The sequence below is a fragment of the Lampetra planeri genome, chromosome 82 (assembly GCF_965212315.1).
Source record: "Lampetra planeri chromosome 82, kcLamPlan1.2.h2, whole genome shotgun sequence".
NCBI lineage: Eukaryota > Metazoa > Chordata > Hyperoartia > Petromyzontiformes > Petromyzontidae > Lampetra > Lampetra planeri.
The window spans coordinates 3,968,298-3,983,174 of record NC_136186.1 but is presented as its reverse complement, the minus strand read 5'-3'; the positions used below and the strand labels follow the sequence as shown (position 1 = coordinate 3,983,174).

Here is a 14,877-nt window from a genome sequence, read left to right as displayed (position 1 = left end):
ATTTCCATGAGAGATCGGGTCACGATGAAACATCGAGAACACGGTTTCGGCATAACTGGGGCATAATGGAAATAAGTCGCATTTCAACTTCCAAACCAAAACAACTTAAGCTGTGTGAGACAAAAGATATGATCCCGAGCAAGGGAGGGATTAATTAAGCTCGCTTAACGCGTAGGTTTTCGCGACAAATATTATTCAGTAACAAAAACATGGATTCGAATATTTCTTTATATATATATATATAACTCGACGCGAATCATCGGTCTGGCTAATGGATAACCTCGGTGGCGCCGTCACGAGGCCCCCACCCCCCCCCTTCCAGAACGACACACAGCTGTGTCTTCAAAGTTAATAAACACACGGACAAACACGCACGCGAAACACACGGACGGACACGCACACGACACACACACACACGGATGCAGATGGTCCCACCCACAGGAAGGTTTTATGACAGACTTTGAACAACTCGGGAAACTGAGTGGATTTTCTCAATATAAACCGAAGGAAAATCCATCCAAAGTATATCGCCAGGGGCTCTGAGCCCACCTCGTCAAGGGCTCCGGCTCCAACACAGATCATCCGGGCCACGGGCCCCGTCACAGATCTCCAGGGCTTCGGCTCCAACCCATCTCGTCGCCAGGGCTTCGACTCCACCACAGATCGTCAAGAAGTTTTTCGTCATCCAGAATGACGAGGTTCGCGGGTTAGCGACGTGCCGCTACAAGCCGAGGTCTGCACCAACTGAGAAGAATCGCTACCCTGAGTCGCCGAGCTGCGAGTGAAGCCAACAAAGACGCCAACGTCCACCCTGCCACGAACGAAGCATCGCTCCTCGTCAGAGTGACGACCAGCGAACAACCCGCAGGAAAGGCGGAGATCGCCAAGCGAGCGCCACCGAGCGCCACCCAGCGCCAGCAGAGCTGCGCCACCGTGCGCCACCGTGCGCCACCGTGCGCCACCGTGCGCCACCGTGCACCACCGTGCGCCACTGTGCGCCACTGTGCGCCACTGTGCGCCACCGTGCGCCACTGTGCGCCAACGAGCGACACCCAGCGCCACCGAGCGACACGAGCGACCGAGCATCTTCAAGGACAGCATCGTGCCAACTCGTCATCCAGCGGTACAGAGAGAGAGGGCGCACAAGCCGAGCGACACGCTGAGCGAGGGAGCAGCAGGCGCTCGCGGCGGCCACGCCCAAGCCAGAGAAAACTTCTGGCCGCTGTTTGTATCCTCCTACACCACACAAGCTAACGACACAATTAATATTACGAGGGGACAACGCGCACACAGCACGCACAAGAATAAGAAAAATTGTCATTGCGTTTCAGAAAGGGTTGCCATTTCGAGGTGGTGCGTTCAATATCAACTGATCGTGCAAAGCAGTTGCTGCCGTCGAGTTACATGAATAAGAAATGTTTTAGTCATTCATTTTCGTTAACTGCATAATTTCGCCAATGAAAAAAAAAATGTTTAGTCATTCATATTAGGTAATTGCATAACCTCGTAATTGCATAAGGATTTTAGTTATTCATATTAATCGAATGTATAGTATCGCAAATGCATAAGAGTTTGGTTATTCATGAATTATTGACGCATGTTTGACCTGCATGATAGAATGTCACATGCTTGTTAGAATAAAATTGCTTAACACCAACTGTTCGAGTGCTTCTTTCCAAGTCCATGCAAAACTATCTTATTCTTGATAACTGTATCCTGCGATGAGATGTGGAAATGGAGACCTAAAATATCATAACACACACTAAGATAATCGGTAAACGTTCAATCGATGATAATCGTGTTATCCTGATTGATATAACACTGGATAAACGAAGCTGAGCCTAATTATCATAACTGCACACATTAACATAATCGCAAGCATCCGCATAAATTACTACGATTATCTCCGCGATTATCATAATTTATGCATACAATTACTCACACCATCATAATTTATGCATATTAACTCACACATTAACATAATTAATGCGATTTGCGCATTTTTTGGAAAATTATTAATTTTTATTATTTTCATCAAAATTTCATAACCCGACACATACAACATAATGGGGTGGCGTCGTCCGGGATCTCTCACAGACAGTGTTTTGCATGGATGATGGAATGAACCACTACGTGTTAACCAGAATATCGGGATCGAACATTGCATGGTGATTGTAAACGGGCGTAAAACAAAAAGAAACGCCCCCTAAGGTTAAAACCCAGAATAGCAGGTTGAAACAGAGACAGTGGAATTAAGATAATATCGTATCAAACCAATTGCATCCTGTGATAAATGGTGTTAGAGGTACGTACACTGAATCGGAAAATTACAGAATAGCTCGAGTCAAACTGACCACACTCTGTGAGATAATTGTTTTATATGCACTCTGAAAGGAAAGGTCAAAGTAACTCCTGCCACTTGAGATGATAGGATTAAGAATAATTTTTGAAAGGATTACGGAATACTGGGAGCTCGTATTAAAACGTACCAACCGATCTGTTACAAAGCAGTACAGTCAGAGAGACATATGGGAAGGGAGCTGTATCGATAACACGAACACACCTCGGGGGAAACTAATTGACTGGATAAAATGTAACGAAGGCGAACACGATGCAAAAGCTGCAGAGAAGGCAGGACAGGACTCATTCCTTTTCACACAGGCATACAGACAGGGATTGTGGAATGAAGGAAAATTCGGAAAGGAAACAGGAGAGAAATCGTCTCTAATAAACGAGGAAAAATGTCCTCACACCATCGTAAGGGAGGAGAAATCAGTGCTCGCGACACCAGCGAAACTCACAGACGTTGATCCACAGAATAAATATGGAAGTAACAGTAAATCACACTCTTGGGTACGTGGACAGAGTCCAGGGACTGATCGCACAAAAATTATGGATATCGAACAAAAAATCCTTGACAAAGGGAAACCCTCACAATTCGAGAGAAGGGATGGAGAGATACATATGCAAACAAAAACATGTGAGACTGACAACTTCACAGCTAGAGGGAGGCAAAATGTTAAAGTAAAGTCGACAGGACATCCTTCCCTAAGGGCAGAGGCAAAAACTAAAGGGAAATGGCAACACGAGCGACACAGCACTGAGCGATCACACAAAAAATGCACGCCGCAAAAACACGCTCGACACAGCACAGATAAAAGTGACAGATTGCCTGATGATAACTTGTTTGATGATGACGCTGACGGCGATCAACTTTCGGAATACTTATTCAACAGTAAAACCCTTAAATTGATGGACAAGGCTCTAGTCAGAATTCCCGATTTTGACCCACACAATAAATCCATGGATATCCACACACATATCGCAACAGTAGAAGAGGAGGCAATGATCAGAGGGCTGATGAGACGGGATGAAAAAGCGAGTTTGTTGAAACGAAGCTTTCATAAAGAATCTATACCATGGGTAAATTCACTACCACACAAGGTTAGAAATTATTTTAAACAACTGAGCCTGGCAGTGATTCGGAAGTTTGGAGAATATTCGACACTCACTGAAGGGTTTTATGCTGTAAAATCGATGACCCAGGGCATGGACCAAGACCCACGTGACTACCTCGTACAATTTAAAAGAGCGTATTACGCAGGCGATGTGAATCAATACCACGAAGGAGATAAAATGTTCAAAATTATGTTTTTTGAATCCTTGAGCCCAGAGATTACAGAAAGGGTGAGAATGGTTTTGAATCCAGAAACCGCATCCTTACGCCGCATAGAGAGCAAGGCGTACATGGCATGGTTATACAGAGCTATAAATCATAATTCGGATCCAGAACACAGGGAGAGGGATAAGGAACCCAGCCTCTCAGAGAGGAATAAAAATCACCGAGCAGTCCCACAATGCAGGACGGAGCAAGGGCGCACGCACACGTGGCAAAATAACCCAGAGAGAGGTTGGCACGAGAATGAGAGCGGCACAAAGCCGAACATTCAGGAGAATCGCAGGATGGGAGGTCAAACACAATCGATCCAATTCCGACCAATTCCTCCACCGGCTATACCAGGAGGGAATAGAGGAATAACACAGAATGCGGTCCAAATACATGATGAACCACCCGCCGAGGTTTTGTTAAACCCCGAGCTCAATGGGAAATACAAGCAGGCTGCAAGTGACAGGGCGGGCAAAAACACGAGCAGTGCTCTTGTAAATGACGCGCGGATCGAATACAGGGACAGGGTTGCATTGAAGCGGGATCGGACAGTAGATAACGGACAGCAGAGACAAAGAGAGCACACAGAGACACGCCCTGAGGAGCGCAGGCGTGAGCCTTTGAATGGAAAATATCCAAGGGAAACCAAAATTTATGTGGATCGGAGTGCTAAAATGGAGACGAATGTTCATGACATATCGGGAATGGTGTGGGAATCTAACACACTCGTAAAAACAAAGAGGGCAACATTACGAGGCACAGGAGTAAATCGACACACTGACTCGGCAAATGTGCATGTAATCGCAGAGAGAGCGAACGCCACGAACCAAGTGTCAAAGTGGGTCGTGTGCGCGAATTCTGGGTATGTGCAGCACAATTTTTCACCACACCCACGACGCGAGAGAGTGAGAGAGGAAACTACAAAAACGAACCCGAAAACCGTAATCAAATTATCAAAGTGATAAGTGGTAAACCAGGCAACATGAGGAAGGTGACGCATAAATGCGTTCGAAACCGCTACCTAGCGTTTCCCAGGATTTAACAAAAACAAAAATGAATATTCGTCGGAGTTATGATGTATGAGAACCGATGTAACGCAATATTGATGTTTAACGTGTTGTAATTTTCTTTGCTTAATTCAAATGTAACCATGTTGAGCAAAAACAAAAATGAATATTCGTCGGAGTTATGATGTATGAGAACCGATGTAACGCAATATCGATGTTTAACGTGTTGTTTATTTTCTTTGCTTATTTCAGATGTAACCAGGTTAAGATTGTAATACGTGCACGCGCGTCGTAAGAAATAACCGCCGAGAGTAAGGGCGGCTGATGGGATTCATGACAAAAAGGGGGCATTACTTTGTTTGAAAATTCGCCAGTGGCCAAATCGACCCCTGATAATTTTCAAACGGGCGGACTGTTGTGTATGTACCCCCTTTTTAATTTTTTTTAATATTATTATTTTTAAGAATTATTCTGCCAACATATAAAATATCGGTTTTTTTTAATAGACACGGGGCAACGTGAGAACGGACACGCCCCCACACTCCCACAGATGTGCGCACACCTCATTTCAAAGGAAAGAGGGCATGAAAGAAGGGTAATCAAGATCATAAAAACTCCCCGAATTTCACACAGGAGGAACAAGGGAGGGGGGAATGGCAGGCGGGGGGTTGGAATGAGGATCTCCACACGCAGGCACAAAAGCGAGGAAATGACACCCATAAAGGGGGCAATGGCTCAAAGGAAATTAACACGCTCTCGGAAATAAATAAATAAGCGCATGCGCCGGGTGCTTCCACCGTGGAAACAACCGTCTTTGTCTTCCCACAACACGGACAGCAAAAATTGCACACGCAAGGAAATAACATTTCCATGAGAGATCGGGTCACGATGAAACATCGGGAACACGGTTTCGGCATAACTGGGGCATAATGGAAATAAGTCGCATTTCAACTTCCAAACCAAAACAACTTAAGCTGTGTGAGACAAAAGATATGATCCCGAGCAAGGGAGGGATTAATTAAGCTCGCTTAACGCGTAGGTTTTCGCGACAAATATTATTCAGTAACAAAAACATGGATTCGAATATTTCTTTTATATATATATATATAACTCGACGCGAATCATCGGTCTGGCTAATGGATAACCTCGGTGGCGCCGTCACGAGGCCCCCACCCCCCCCCTTCCAGAACGACACACAGCTGTGTCTTCAAAGCTAATAAACACACGGACAAACACGCACGCGAAACACACGGACGGACACGCACACGACACACACACACACGGATGCAGATGGTCCCACCCACAGGAAGGTTTTATGACAGACTTTGAACAACTCGGGAAACTGAGTGGATTTTCTCAATATAAACCGAAGGAAAATCCATCCAAAGTATATCGCCAGGGGCTCTGAGCCCACCTCGTCAAGGGCTCCGGCTCCAACACAGATCATCCGGGCCACGGGCCCCGTCACAGATCTCCAGGGCTTCGGCTCCAACCCATCTCGTCGCCAGGGCTTCGACTCCACCACAGATCGTCAAGAAGTTTTTCGTCATCCAGAATGACGAGGTTCGCGGGTTAGCGACGTGCCGCTACAAGCCGAGGTCTGCACCAACTGAGAAGAATCGCTACCCTGAGTCGCCGAGCTGCGAGTGAAGCCAACAAAGACGCCAACGTCCACCCTGCCACGAACGAAGCATCGCTCCTCGTCAGAGTGACGACCAGCGAACAACCCGCAGGAAAGGCGGAGATCGCCAAGCGAGCGCCACCGAGCGCCACCCAGCGCCAGCAGAGCTGCGCCACCGTGCGCCACCGTGCGCCACCGTGCGCCACCGTGCGCCACCGTGCGCCACCGTGCGCCACCGTGCGCCACCGTGCGCCACCGTGCGCCACCGTGCGCCACCGTGCGCCACTGTGCGCCACCGTGCGCCACTGTGCGCCAACGAGCGACACCCAGCGCCACCGAGCGACACGAGCGACCGAGCATCTTCAAGGACAGCATCGTGCCAACTCGTCATCCAGCGGTAGAGAGAGAGAGGGCGCACAAGCCGAGCGACACGCTGAGCGAGGGAGCAGCAGGCGCTCGCGGCGGCCACGCCCAAGCCAGAGAAAACTTCTGGCCGCTGTTTGTATCCTCCTACACCACACAAGCTAACGACACAATTAATATTACGAGGGGACAACGCATACACAGCACGCACACGAATAAGAAAAATTGTCATTGCGTTTCAGAAAGGGTTGCCATTTCGAGGTGGTGCGTTCAATATCAACTGACCGTGCAAAGCAGTTGCTGCCGTCGAGTTACATGAATAAGAAATGTTTTAGTCATTCATTTTCGTTAACTGCATAATTTCGCCAATGAAAAAAAAAATGTTTAGTCATTCATATTAGGTAATTGCATAACCTCGTAATTGCATAAGGATTTTAGTTATTCATATTAATCGAATGCATAGTATCGCAAATGCATAAGAGTTTGGTTATTCATGAATTATTGACGCATGTTTGACCTGCATGATAGAATGTCACATGCTTGTTAGAATAAAATTGCTTAACACCAACTGTTCGAGTGCTTCTTTCCAAGTCCATGCAAAACTCTCTTATTCTTGATAACTGTATCCTGCGATGAGATGTGGAAATGGAGACCTAAAATATCATAACACACACTAAGATAATCGGTAAACGTTCAATCGATGATAATCGTGTTATCCTGATTGATATAACACTGGATAAACGAAGCTGAGCCTAATTATCATAACTGCACACATTAACATAATCGCAAGCATCCGCATAAATTACTACGATTATCTCCGCGATTATCATAATTTATGCATACAATTACTCACACCATCATAATTTATGCATATTAACTCACACATTAACATAATTAATGCGATTTGCGCATTTTTTGGAAAATTATTAATTTTTATTATTTTCATCAAAATTTCATAACCCGACACATACAACATAATGGGGTGGCGTCGTCCGGGATCTCTCACAGACAGTGTTTTGCATGGATGATGGAATGAACCACTACGTGTTAACCAGAATATCGGGATCGAACATTGCATGGTGATTGTAAACGGGCGTAAAACAAAAAGAAACGCCCCCTAAGGTTAAAACCCAGAATAGCAGGTTGAAACAGAGACAGTGGAATTAAGATAATATCGTATCAAACCAATTGCATCCTGTGATAAATGGTGTTAGAGGTACGTACACTGAATCGGAAAATTACAGAATAGCTCGAGTCAAACTGACCACACTCTGTGAGATAATTGTTTTATATGCACTCTGAAAGGAAAGGTCAAAGTAACTCCTGCCACTTGAGATGATAGGATTAAGAATAATTTTTGAAAGGATTACGGAATACTGGGAGCTCGTATTAAAACGTACCAACCGATCTGTTACAAAGCAGTACAGTCAGAGAGACATATGGGAAGGGAGCTGTATCGATAACACGAACACACCTCGGGGGAAACTAATTGACTGGATAAAATGTAACGAAGGCGAACACGATGCAAAAGCTGCAGAGAAGGCAGGACAGGACTCATTCCTTTTCACACAGGCATACAGACAGGGATTGTGGAATGAAGGAAAATTCGGAAAGGAAACAGGAGAGAAATCGTCTCTAATAAACGAGGAAAAATGTCCTCACACCATCGTAAGGGAGGAGAAATCAGTGCTCGCGACACCAGCGAAACTCACAGACGTTGATCCACAGAATAAATATGGAAGTAACAGTAAATCACACTCTTGGGTACGTGGACAGAGTCCAGGGACTGATCGCACAAAAATTATGGATATCGAACAAAAAATCCTTGACAAAGGGAAACCCTCACAATTCGAGAGAAGGGATGGAGAGATACATATGCAAACAAAAACATGTGAGACTGACAACTTCACAGCTAGAGGGAGGCAAAATGTTAAAGTAAAGTCGACAGGACATCCTTCCCTAAGGGCAGAGGCAAAAACTAAAGGGAAATGGCAACACGAGCGACACAGCACTGAGCGATCACACAAAAAATGCACGCCGCAAAAACACGCTCGACACAGCACAGATAAAAGTGACAGATTGCCTGATGATAACTTGTTTGATGATGACGCTGACGGCGATCAACTTTCGGAATACTTATTCAACAGTAAAACCCTTAAATTGATGGACAAGGCTCTAGTCAGAATTCCCGATTTTGACCCACACAATAAATCCATGGATATCCACACACATATCGCAACAGTAGAAGAGGAGGCAATGATCAGAGGGCTGATGAGACGGGATGAAAAAGCGAGTTTGTTGAAACGAAGCTTTCATAAAGAATCTATACCATGGGTAAATTCACTACCACACAAGGTTAGAAATTATTTTAAACAACTGAGCCTGGCAGTGATTCGGAAGTTTGGAGAATATTCGACACTCACTGAAGGGTTTTATGCTGTAAAATCGATGACCCAGGGCATGGACCAAGACCCACGTGACTACCTCGTACAATTTAAAAGAGCGTATTACGCAGGCGATGTGAATCAATACCACGAAGGAGATAAAATGTTCAAAATTATGTTTTTTGAATCCTTGAGCCCAGAGATTACAGAAAGGGTGAGAATGGTTTTGAATCCAGAAACCGCATCCTTACGCCGCATAGAGAGCAAGGCGTACATGGCATGGTTATACAGAGCTATAAATCATAATTCGGATCCAGAACACAGGGAGAGGGATAAGGAACCCAGCCTCTCAGAGAGGAATAAAAATCACCGAGCAGTCCCACAATGCAGGACGGAGCAAGGGCGCACGCACACGTGGCAAAATAACCCAGAGAGAGGTTGGCACGAGAATGAGAGCGGCACAAAGCCGAACATTCAGGAGAATCGCAGGATGGGAGGTCAAACACAATCGATCCAATTCCGACCAATTCCTCCACCGGCTATACCAGGAGGGAATAGAGGAATAACACAGAATGCGGTCCAAATACATGATGAACCACCCGCCGAGGTTTTGTTAAACCCCGAGCTCAATGGGAAATACAAGCAGGCTGCAAGTGACAGGGCGGGCAAAAACACGAGCAGTGCTCTTGTAAATGACGCGCGGATCGAATACAGGGACAGGGTTGCATTGAAGCGGGATCGGACAGTAGATAACGGACAGCAGAGACAAAGAGAGCACACAGAGACACGCCCTGAGGAGCGCAGGCGTGAGCCTTTGAATGGAAAATATCCAAGGGAAACCAAAATTTATGTGGATCGGAGTGCTAAAATGGAGACGAATGTTCATGACATATCGGGAATGGTGTGGGAATCTAACACACTCGTAAAAACAAAGAGGGCAACATTACGAGGCACAGGAGTAAATCGACACACTGACTCGGCAAATGTGCATGTAATCGCAGAGAGAGCGAACGCCACGAACCAAGTGTCAAAGTGGGTCGTGTGCGCGAATTCTGGGTATGTGCAGCACAATTTTTCACCACACCCACGACGCGAGAGAGTGAGAGAGGAAACTACAAAAACGAACCCGAAAACCGTAATCAAATTATCAAAGTGATAAGTGGTAAACCAGGCAACATGAGGAAGGTGACGCATAAATGCGTTCGAAACCGCTACCTAGCGTTTCCCAGGATTTAACAAAAACAAAAATGAATATTCGTCGGAGTTATGATGTATGAGAACCGATGTAACGCAATATTGATGTTTAACGTGTTGTAATTTTCTTTGCTTAATTCAAATGTAACCATGTTGAGCAAAAACAAAAATGAATATTCGTCGGAGTTATGATGTATGAGAACCGATGTAACGCAATATCGATGTTTAACGTGTTGTTTATTTTCTTTGCTTATTTCAGATGTAACCAGGTTAAGATTGTAATACGTGCACGCGCGTCGTAAGAAATAACCGCCGAGAGTAAGGGCGGCTGATGGGATTCATGACAAAAAGGGGGCATTACTTTGTTTGAAAATTCGCCAGTGGCCAAATCGACCCCTGATAATTTTCAAACGGGCGGACTGTTGTGTATGTACCCCCTTTTTAATTTTTTTTAATATTATTATTTTTAAGAATTATTCTGCCAACATATAAAATATCGTTTTTTTTTAATAGACACGGGGCAACGTGAGAACGGACACGCCCCCACACTCCCACAGATGTGCGCACACCTCATTTCAAAGGAAAGAGGGCATGAAAGAAGGGTAATCAAGATCATAAAAACTCCCCGAATTTCACACAGGAGGAACAAGGGAGGGGGGAATGGCAGGCGGGGGGTTGGAATGAGGATCTCCACACGCAGGCACAAAAGCGAGGAAATGACACCCATAAAGGGGGCAATGGCTCAAAGGAAATTAACACGCTCTCGGAAATAAATAAATAAGCGCATGCGCCGGGTGCTTCCACCGTGGAAACAACCGTCTTTGTCTTCCCACAACACGGACAGCAAAAATTGCACACGCAAGGAAATAACATTTCCATGAGAGATCGGGTCACGATGAAACATCGGGAACACGGTTTCGGCATAACTGGGGCATAATGGAAATAAGTCGCATTTCAACTTCCAAACCAAAACAACTTAAGCTGTGTGAGACAAAAGATATGATCCCGAGCAAGGGAGGGATTAATTAAGCTCGCTTAACGCGTAGGTTTTCGCGACAAATATTATTCAGTAACAAAAACATGGATTCGAATATTTCTTTTATATATATATATATAACTCGACGCGAATCATCGGTCTGGCTAATGGATAACCTCGGTGGCGCCGTCACGAGGCCCCCACCCCCCCCTTCCAGAACGACACACAGCTGTGTCTTCAAAGCTAATAAACACACGGACAAACACGCACGCGAAACACACGGACGGACACGCACACGACACACACACACACGGATGCAGATGGTCCCACCCACAGGAAGGTTTTATGACAGACTTTGAACAACTCGGGAAACTGAGTGGATTTTCTCAATATAAACCGAAGGAAAATCCATCCAAAGTATATCGCCAGGGGCTCTGAGCCCACCTCGTCAAGGGCTCCGGCTCCAACACAGATCATCCGGGCCACGGGCCCCGTCACAGATCTCCAGGGCTTCGGCTCCAACCCATCTCGTCGCCAGGGCTTCGACTCCACCACAGATCGTCAAGAAGTTTTTCGTCATCCAGAATGACGAGGTTCGCGGGTTAGCGACGTGCCGCTACAAGCCGAGGTCTGCACCAACTGAGAAGAATCGCTACCCTGAGTCGCCGAGCTGCGAGTGAAGCCAACAAAGACGCCAACGTCCACCCTGCCACGAACGAAGCATCGCTCCTCGTCAGAGTGACGACCAGCGAACAACCCGCAGGAAAGGCGGAGATCGCCAAGCGAGCGCCACCGAGCGCCACCCAGCGCCAGCAGAGCTGCGCCACCGTGCGCCACCGTGCGCCACCGTGCGCCACCGTGCGCCACCGTGCGCCACCGTGCGCCACCGTGCGCCACCGTGCGCCACCGTGCGCCACCGTGCGCCACTGTGCGCCACTGTGCGCCACCGTGCGCCACTGTGCGCCAACGAGCGACACCCAGCGCCACCGAGCGACACGAGCGACCGAGCATCTTCAAGGACAGCATCGTGCCAACTCGTCATCCAGCGGTAGAGAGAGAGAGGGCGCACAAGCCGAGCGACACGCTGAGCGAGGGAGCAGCAGGCGCTCGCGGCGGCCACGCCCAAGCCAGAGAAAACTTCTGGCCGCTGTTTGTATCCTCCTACACCACACAAGCTAACGACACAATTAATATTACGAGGGGACAACGCATACACAGCACGCACACGAATAAGAAAAATTGTCATTGCGTTTCAGAAAGGGTTGCCATTTCGAGGTGGTGCGTTCAATATCAACTGACCGTGCAATGCAGTTGCTGCCGTCGAGTTACATGAATAAGAAATGTTTTAGTCATTCATTTTCGTTAACTGCATAATTTCGCCAATGAAAAAAAAAATGTTTAGTCATTCATATTAGGTAATTGCATAACCTCGTAATTGCATAAGGATTTTAGTTATTCATATTAATCGAATGCATAGTATCGCAAATGCATAAGAGTTTGGTTATTCATGAATTATTGACGCATGTTTGACCTGCATGATAGAATGTCACATGCTTGTTAGAATAAAATTGCTTAACACCAACTGTTCGAGTGCTTCTTTCCAAGTCCATGCAAAACTCTCTTATTCTTGATAACTGTATCCTGCGATGAGATATGAAAATGGAGACCTAAAATATCATAACACACACTAAGATAATCGGTAAACGTTCAATCGATGATAATCGTGTTATCCTGATTGATATAACACTGGATAAACGAAGCTGAGCCTAATTATCATAACTGCACACATTAACATAATCGCAAGCATCCGCATAAATTACTACGATTATCTCCGCGATTATCATAATTTATGCATACAATTACTCACACCATCATAATTTATGCATATTAACTCACACATTAACATAATTAATGCGATTTGCGCATTTTTCGGAAAATTATTAATTTTTATTATTTTCATCAAAATTTCATAACCCGACACATACAACACGGCCCAGCCCCTAGCCTCAGCCGGGTGCTAGGCCTCGACACCCCACACGTGTGAGGAGAAGACTTTTTGTGCTATAAACTCGATATACCCAGCGTTGCCCGGGGGGGGGGGGGGGGGGGGGGGAAATACATTTAAAATCTTCTGAAAACTTTAAAACATTACATACCAATGAAAATACAACTGTATAATTGCTTTTAAACCCGACGCGCCAAGAATCGATTTTCTGAATCGCGCAGAGGAATCGATGGTTGTAGATTAATTTAGAATCGCCCTGTTCCCCTTTAAAATAAGTTGATTATAGAGTCGATATAAACTGCTACGAATGGGAAATATCCGGCGTTGACCGGGACAAAAATATTATTAAAAACTCCTGAAAACTTTCAAACATAACATACCAATGGAAATAAAACTCTATAATTAAACGTAGCCCAAGCGCGAGAAGAAGCAATTCTTTGCTATCGTTGCGAAGGAATCAAGGGTTGTAGATTACTTTAAAATCGCCCTATTCCCTTTTTAACAAACTGCGTGTCGCAGACACACACATTCACACATTTTGCTTTTACATTTAACATACAAAACGTCAGCATGTACTGCTGTCATCATAGACACAAATATATACACCATCACCACTCTCCCTCACCACTCTCCCTCACTCACCCTTTGTGATGATGGTGAGTGGTGAGGGTGAGTGGTGAGAGAGTGGTGAGGGAGAGTGGTTAGGGTGAGTAGTGGTGGTGAGGGTGAGTAGTGAGGGTGAGTGAGTGGTGAGGGTGAGTGGTGACGGTGAGTGGTGAGGGAGAGTGGTGAGGGTGAGTGTTGAGGGTGAGTGGTGAGGGTGAGTGGTGAGGTTGAGTGATGACGTTAAGTGGTGAGGATGATTGGTGAGGGTGAGCATGAGTGTTGAGGGAGAAGGGTGAGTGGTGAGGGTGAGTGGTGAGAGAGTGGTGAGGGAGAGTGGTGAGGGTGAGTGGTGAGGGTGAGTGGTGAGGGTGAGTGGTGGGGGTGGGTGAGGGTGAGTGGTGAGGGTGGGTGAGGGTGAGTGAGGGTGAGTGGTGAGGGTTAGTGGTGAGGGTGAGTGGTCAGGGTGAGTGGTCAGGGTGAGTGGTCAGGGTGAGTGGTGAAGGTGAGTGGTGAGGGTGAGTGGTGAGCGGTGAGGGTGAGTTGTTGTGATGGTGAGTGGCAGTTGTGAGTGGTGATGGGTGAGTGGTGAGTGGTGAGCGTGAGTGGTGAGGGTGAGTGGTGAGGGTGAGTGGTGAGGGTGAGTGGTGAGAGAGTCGTTAGTTTTGAGGGTGAGTGGTGATGTTGAGTGGTGAGGGTTAGTGGAGAGTGGTGAGTGGTGATTGGTCAGTGGTGATTGTTCAGGATGAATGGTCAGTAGTGAGGGTGAGGTTGAGTGGTGAGGTTGAGTGGTGAGGGTGAGTGGTGAGGGTGAGTGGTGAGGCTGAATGGTGAGGGTCAATGGTGAGAGTGAGTGGTGAATGGTGAGGGAGAGTGGTGAGGGTGAGTGGTGATGGTGAGGGGTGAGGGGTGAGTGGTGAGGGTGAGTGGTGAGGGTGAGTGGTGAGGGTGAGTGATGACGAAGAGTGGTGAGGTTGAGTGGTGAGTAGTAAGGGTGAGTGGTGATGGTGAGGGTTAGTGGTGAGGGTGAGTGGTGAGTGGTGAGGGGTCAGGGTTA

General features: G+C 46.5%; 1 long non-coding RNA gene across 1 annotated transcript in view; it reads left to right on the top strand.

Annotated features, from left to right (window-relative positions):
• The first annotated feature begins 7,319 nt into the window (after positions 1-7,319).
• Positions 7,320-14,877, top strand: part of LOC144738427 (uncharacterized) — a 57,859-nt gene continuing 50,301 nt past the window's right edge. The window contains exon 1 of the long non-coding RNA XR_013589260.1: positions 7,320-9,649. This is a non-coding gene — a long non-coding RNA (uncharacterized LOC144738427). The remainder of the gene's footprint in view (positions 9,650-14,877) is intronic.